Below are 6,712 nucleotides of genomic sequence, written 5' to 3' on the forward strand. Positions count from 1 at the left end.
AGGGGAACAGACAAGTTGCTGTCCTTTTGTTCTTCAGTCTAGTTGTGGAGGATGTTGCTTCACTGGCCCATGTTGGTATTATCATTGTGCTCTTCTTAGGTGAGGCAGATTGGTCGTCAGCCACTGGATGGCCGCTCATGGTGGCTCTTGGCAGCTCATGCCAGCTGCCAGCCGCTCACGCTGGCTGCCGGCCACACACGGTAGCTTATGGCAGCCCACGGCAGCCCCACTGCAGCTTCGCTGTAGTCTACGCTGTTGCTAGCGACTCACTGCAGCCCAGCTCCAGGTCAAGCTGTTGTTCACCATCTTAGCTGTAGAGGGCAGTGTCACTGTCCCTCATGTGGGATCCGAACTGGAGCCCTGCTGCTCAGAGCTGGGCTTCTAAGCCAGCTCTTAACCAATGCGCCACTCAGCTGGCCCTATCTGTTCATTTTCTTTCTTTCTTTCTTTCTTTTTTTTTTTTTAAGCTGAGCCATCCCGCCACCTGTTGGCAGCTCAGCAGCTGCTCATCTTGGGCCAGCAATCAAACTGCTGTTGCTCAGAGCTCAAACTCTTGAGCCTGTTCATTTTCTTAATGGTTATCTTTTTATAGCTGAAATTTTACATTTTGATGACATCCAACTCATTATTTTTCTCAATGGTTAGTGCTTTTTGTATTTCGTCCAAGTACTCTTTGCCCCATCCCAAGGTCATGAAGTTATTAGGCTTCCTTGTAGCCCCTTTGGGCCTGTGGGTGTTACATTTAGATCTATGATCCATTTTGAATTGGCTCTTGTATATAGAATGAGATAGAGATCAACGTTCAGTTTTGTCATGCACATCTGTCCAGTTGTTCCAACAATATTGTTAAAAAGACTTTCCTATCTCCATTGAATTAGAGCCAATGATTGGAAACAATCCAAATGTCCATCTACAGATACATGGATAAGCAGGTTATGGTATATGAGGTCTGACAAGTTCCCGAACTCATTCTAGAAAAAATGCTACATACCTCACTGCTGAATATCACTATGGTCACCTTCGAAGTACTTCCTTTGGGAAGCTTTGCATTGACACCAGTGCCTAGTCCACCCTTCAAAGCAATTTTGGAACTCTTTTTGGAATGGCCATCAGAGCTGTTGTCGTATTACCCTTGATGTCCTGAATGTCATAAAAATATCTTCCTTTCAATACTTCCTTTATCTTTGGGTAAAGAAAGAAGTCATTGGGGGCCAGATCAGGTGAGTANAACCCTGTTGCTTAGAACTCGTATTCTTAAGCAAACTCTTAACCAACTGAGCCACTTTGCCGGCCCCTGGCTGCATTTTAGAATCACCTGGGAAGCTTCTGAAGATCCTGAAGTCCAAGTCGTACTCAGGACCAGCGATATTGGAATCCTCCCACCTCTGGAGGTAGGAGCCACAGCACTGGGAGTGTTTAAAGCTCTCTTGGTGATTCAGCATGGATCCCAAGTTGGGAACCACTGTGCCAGTGCCTAACACATAACCATTTAATAGATATGTGTTAATGAATAGATGGAGGAATGGATATTGGCAACAGAACTCAAAAAGGAGAAACAAATTAAAAAGCTAAACATAGTTTTTACCTGGATGGAAAACCCTGAGATCCTCACTCGAATTTCAAAACCATCCTGCTAAGCTTAGATGTCATCGTTCTAAGCCCCCAACAAGGATGAAAAGGGAACGTCTGCTCTCATTAGCAGATTCACCAACAACAGCAAGAAGGAACAATGTGACAACCTGAAAGCAGAGGAAGAAATATAAACTCTACAAAGCAGGAGCCAGAATGCCAAGGAGAGTTGTGTGGGGCCATTTAATACCAGGGCAAGCTGACCTGCCCAGCCCAGTTTCCCTGAAGGCATCATTGTGTTAGAACAGAGCTGGAATTGATGTTCATCGTGATGCTGAGTCATCCCTCAGAGGTGGTCTGTTCCGAGGATGCTAAAGCCATTTTAGTAGCAGAGGGGTACCAGGAAGAGGGGGAAGAGGGCTGCACTGGCACCACACCCAGTGAAATGGGCTGCCCTGACCAGAACCGCAGTCCGTTTTGGGAACCTCAATGGATTTAGTAGCTTTAAACCTAGAAGTGGTTTCTACTTCTTAGGAGGTGGACGCTAAACTTCTCTTCCTGTGAAGCAGGCTGTCCTTTTGTCAGAGAAAGCCCCTCGCGGAGGGCACAGCGGACGTAGAGCTAGTGATGCACAGACCTGTTTAGGGAGAAAACATGGACACGTCCAAATACAGATTTCTCAGACTGGGAATTTGGTTTTGCAAACTAAGTTGTCTTTTTTTTTTTTTTAAAGAGATACGTTATTTTCTTAGAGGTGATTTTCTTTTTCTCATCAGGGAGTAGCTTGCTATGTCTGTAAGAAATTGCCTGTTCTTGGGAGTGGTGTATATTCTTGAACAAGCAGGAGATCCAGAACTGAGTTTCTGTGGAACAGAAAGGCTCTGCAGACTTAAACTTGACTTCACACGGAGGGAAAGACTATGCAAAGGAAATGGATGCATCTTGGATGCAGGGTCATTTAGGTCTGAATACTCCAGAACACAAGGATGTCGGGTTACCACTTCCCAGCGTAATTTCTTTTGCCTCACTTGAGGCCACAGTGCAACTATTGTGAAGGAAACAGAGATGAGTGGCCAACCCCGCCGTCAATCCTACTAGCTCAACACTAGGTGAGGAAATGTGAATCTGAAAGGTGAACTTTAGACAAAGGGAAGAGGAAAAGCCCCCCTTTTTCTCTGCACTTTTGTGTCAGTTTTTCTGGACCTCCTGTACAGCAATGCAGGAGCTGGCGCTTATGTTGAGAAGCAGGTTGAAAACCAAGTGGGTTCGGAATCCTGAGGATGGGTCCAGGCTGGGAGCTGAGCATATAGCCACATGTACCTGAAGTTATCAGTTGTTCTTTGGGTTGTATTTTCTTTTTTTTCTGTCTGCGAAACAACACTTCAGTGAAGTTTGTTTGAAAGGGACCATCTCGCCCCTGGGATGCTTTGGAGGGAATAGGGAAGGTGGGTCCCACATGGGAATGATGTGGGAAAGGGGGCCGGAGAAGCGCTATGATCAGGCGTCACCAGCAGAGGGCAGAGGTGCGCAACGGAGCCGTGAGCTCTCCATGGTGGTGAGCAGCGAAGGCAGGAGAGGGGAGACGTGCTGAGGCAGGCAGAGTGGCGCTTCGCGGGGACTTGCACTTAGGCAAGTGGGGAGCAGCACCAGGACGTTCACAGAACTCCCTGGGAGGGGGACACTTCGCGGGTTGCTAATTCCTGACAATTAGCAAGACAGCATTGGAGCTAATGTAATTTGAGTATTTGGCGGAAACAATCTCTAATCATAAACCGTTGGGCTTAAACTTTTGGAAGATGCTTGGAATCAGAAGACCTATGCTCAAAAATATATCCACCACTTACTAGCTCTGTGACGTCAGGCAACCCACGCAAAGCCACCCAGTCTCAGTTCCCTCACATGATAAGAGGAGTACCTAATATTTATCCTCCAGGACTCTTAAGGTTGTTTTAAGATCAAAAGAGGTCAAACTCAAATCTATTTTCTAGATGGCAAAATACTATGCAGTCTTACAGTGTTAAAAGTTAAAATCTTTGCAAGATTTTCAACTAAAATAATGAAACGTTAACAATTTTTTGCTTTTACGGATAATCTTGTTCTCTAACAAGCACTCCAGAGGATTCTATCCAGCAGTTTTGGGAAACTCAGGTGGCACCTGTCCTTGGCTATTAGTTCCACTGTCCCCCTACTCTGGAACTGTCCTTAGGAGGCAGCATGTGGAGGAACAGAGAGGCAGAGTGGGGTGGCATAGTCATTCTCGACTTACAGGAAAAAAAATAGAAGCTGCCTTGAAAGCAAGTAAGTAAAACACAGAAAAAGCAGCTCAGCATATACTCAAGATAACCAGGCAGAAAAAAAAATTTTTTTTTCAGGTCACGAAATGACAGCTTAAAGGATCGTAATGTTCTGAGTAAAAATTCATGAGGTGATTGATTAATCAAGTTCTTACTCCATTAACTTCAGTTTGCTAAGCAGCCCTTGTGGGCAGGGCACCATGGAAGTTACAATGTTAAATAGATGTCCACCTTGCCTTTCAGGAGTTGAAATCTCGAGATGAAAATACATATATGTGCAAAAGCAGTGGCAGGCCAGCTGAGCACGAACAGTGAGGTCTCGTGTCTCCCAGGCCACATTGAGAGGTGCCGTATGTGTAAAATACACACAAATTTTAAAAGCTTGGTACAAAAAAACCAACCAAACAAAAAAACCCAGGATGTAAGATACCTCATTAGCAAATTTCATACGATTACATGTTGGAATGATATTTTGGGTACATTGGGTTAAATACAACATATTATTAAATTTTTGAAAACTTGCTTTTCAATAGGCGAGGCTTAGTTATCTGATAAATTTATTCATGTGGGAGCCCTCCCACCTGAATGATGAGGTTGAATTAGATGTCACTGTGCCCCTCTGAACACCANTAGACTGAAGAACAAAACGACAGCAACTTGTCTGCTCCCCTTCCCCCAATTCCCCAGCGCTGTTCCCATCCCCCCAATTCCCTAATAAAAAAAAATCTTAAAAAAAAAAGAAGCAAATGCCAAGATGGAATTAGACATGCAAGAGATTTTTGGGGGGACTTGTCTGTGAATGATAAAGAGGACAAGAAACAGGAGTAGGTGGGGAGAGCTTCCAGAGAAGGACTCTGACGTGACACCTGTAAAAGAAGAGAGGAAAAAAAGGAGGATTACGTAGGGGGGGGTTGCAGCCAGGTAGATGGGGAGCCCTGCAACAAGAAGGAGTCCTGTATTAGGCCTGAATGGCCAGGTGTGATCATTGGCTGGGAGGAGCCTGAGGAAAGTGGTTGGTGGGAGGGAAGGAGGCCAGTGTAGGGGCGGAGGCAGATCGGATCCCCCATGATGGGAGGTTGGAGCAGTGCTCTTGTGCGGCTGCCAATGTGTCCCCTCGTGCATACACTTCTTTCCTACCATTGCTTCTACCTCCCTTCTCCCCACTGTGTGGATCCTTTACTATCTCCTTTCCATCAGGTCTCAGGAAGTAGAGGAGATATTGCAGGATTCTGGGCCATCCTGCTTCCCCCACCTCAGCCCCCCTTTGAGTCTTGAAATCACAGCAGCTGTGTGGAGGGGAGAGGGAAGCCTTGAGCTTGAGGATGGAGGAGTGGAGAAAGGAACACGGGGCAGTATTGAGGCAAAGTGGCAGGTGACTTTCCTTTTTCTCATTTCCCTTTGTCAGCCATGGCTATCTGGCACTGTGAGGGTTAATTTGTGCCACTAGCCCTCCCCAGGCTTGGAAGAGAAATGGCCTTCCTATGAGTAGAACTTTGGGGTGACATGTTTCTGATAGACTGTGTCATCACCAACCTAGCTGCACTGCAAAACTATGTTCTAGCAACTTCCCCTTGGGAAGTGCCACGCTCACTGCTGGGTACTTTTCCCTTGTACATAGCAGGTGTCATGGGGAGGGCTCTCTAGACCCTCAGCAGCTCCTGGACACCTTTATCATCCATTCAGAAGGCTGGACTGTACTTCTGTAAAACGTTGTTTGCCTTTCACACTTCCTCAATCCTAATCCCAAATAGATTTAATACAAAAGAAATCTGCCCCAAATTTAAATATTATATTATTTGTGCCTTATAAGAGAGTCAGAAATAAGTTTTAATAATCTCTCTACCCGATTTTAAAGTCTTAAACTAGAGTTAAATTTGTGGAAAAGAGAGGAAGAAGCAAAGGGCCAACACAAACGCACAGTGGATACATTGCCTTGTGATAATGTTGTTGCATTTTTTTTCCCAAAAAAATATGCATTGCTGATTCCTCTTAATTAATGGTCACAACAACCCTTTGATTGTTTAACTAAGTTGATGGCATGTAATACTGAAAACTTAAAAATGAGGCATCTAAAACCCAGAGCGGTTAAGTGGCTTACCCAAGGTCACACAGTGAGCAACCATAACACTAGAACTGCAACACTTGTCTTTGGACTTCTAGATCTGCCCTCTGTGCTGAAGGGGAGCCCCAAGTTTCAAGCCTGGAAGATGAAGAAGGAAGCAGAGCGCGGAGCAGGTTGTGCCCTCGCTAGCTCACGAAGACATTCTCTTCTAGGAAGAGGTTCTAATACCAGGATGTGATTAGAAGTCAGTGACCCCAGTGAAAATTTTTGTCAGCAATAATACCAGATTCTGGTCCAAGGGTTTAATCTTTCTCATCATGTGTTCTATACTACATTATTCGAAAGAGAAAGGTCCAAAAGAGCATATTTAAAGATCCAAATATCCCAAGCAGCAAAAGGCATAGGTAAAGTAAAGCACTAAAGGTGGACATGGATGTCAACTGCCACAAGGAGGAAGATGATGGATTCACATAGGGTGCTGATGCTCAAGACCTCCAGAGATGTCACTTAGCCTTTGGAGCCACGGTTCTTTTACTTATTTATTTTTATTGGGGAACAGCGTGTTTTTCCAGGACCCATGAGTTCCAAGTCAAGTAGTTCTTTCAATCTAATTGTGGAAGGTGCATCTCAGTGGCCCATGTGGGGATCGAACCGGGAACCTTGGTGTTATGAGCACTGCACTCTAACCAACTGAGCTAACCAGCTGCGCCTGGAGACACGGTTCATAAGCCTGGCTGCATTTTTTTTTTCACGTGGGAGTCAAACCAGCAACCTTGCGATTGAGAGC

Source organism: Hipposideros armiger, unplaced genomic scaffold (assembly GCF_001890085.2).
Source record: "Hipposideros armiger isolate ML-2016 unplaced genomic scaffold, ASM189008v1 scaffold_52, whole genome shotgun sequence".
NCBI classification, from domain to species: Eukaryota; Metazoa; Chordata; class Mammalia; order Chiroptera; family Hipposideridae; genus Hipposideros; species Hipposideros armiger.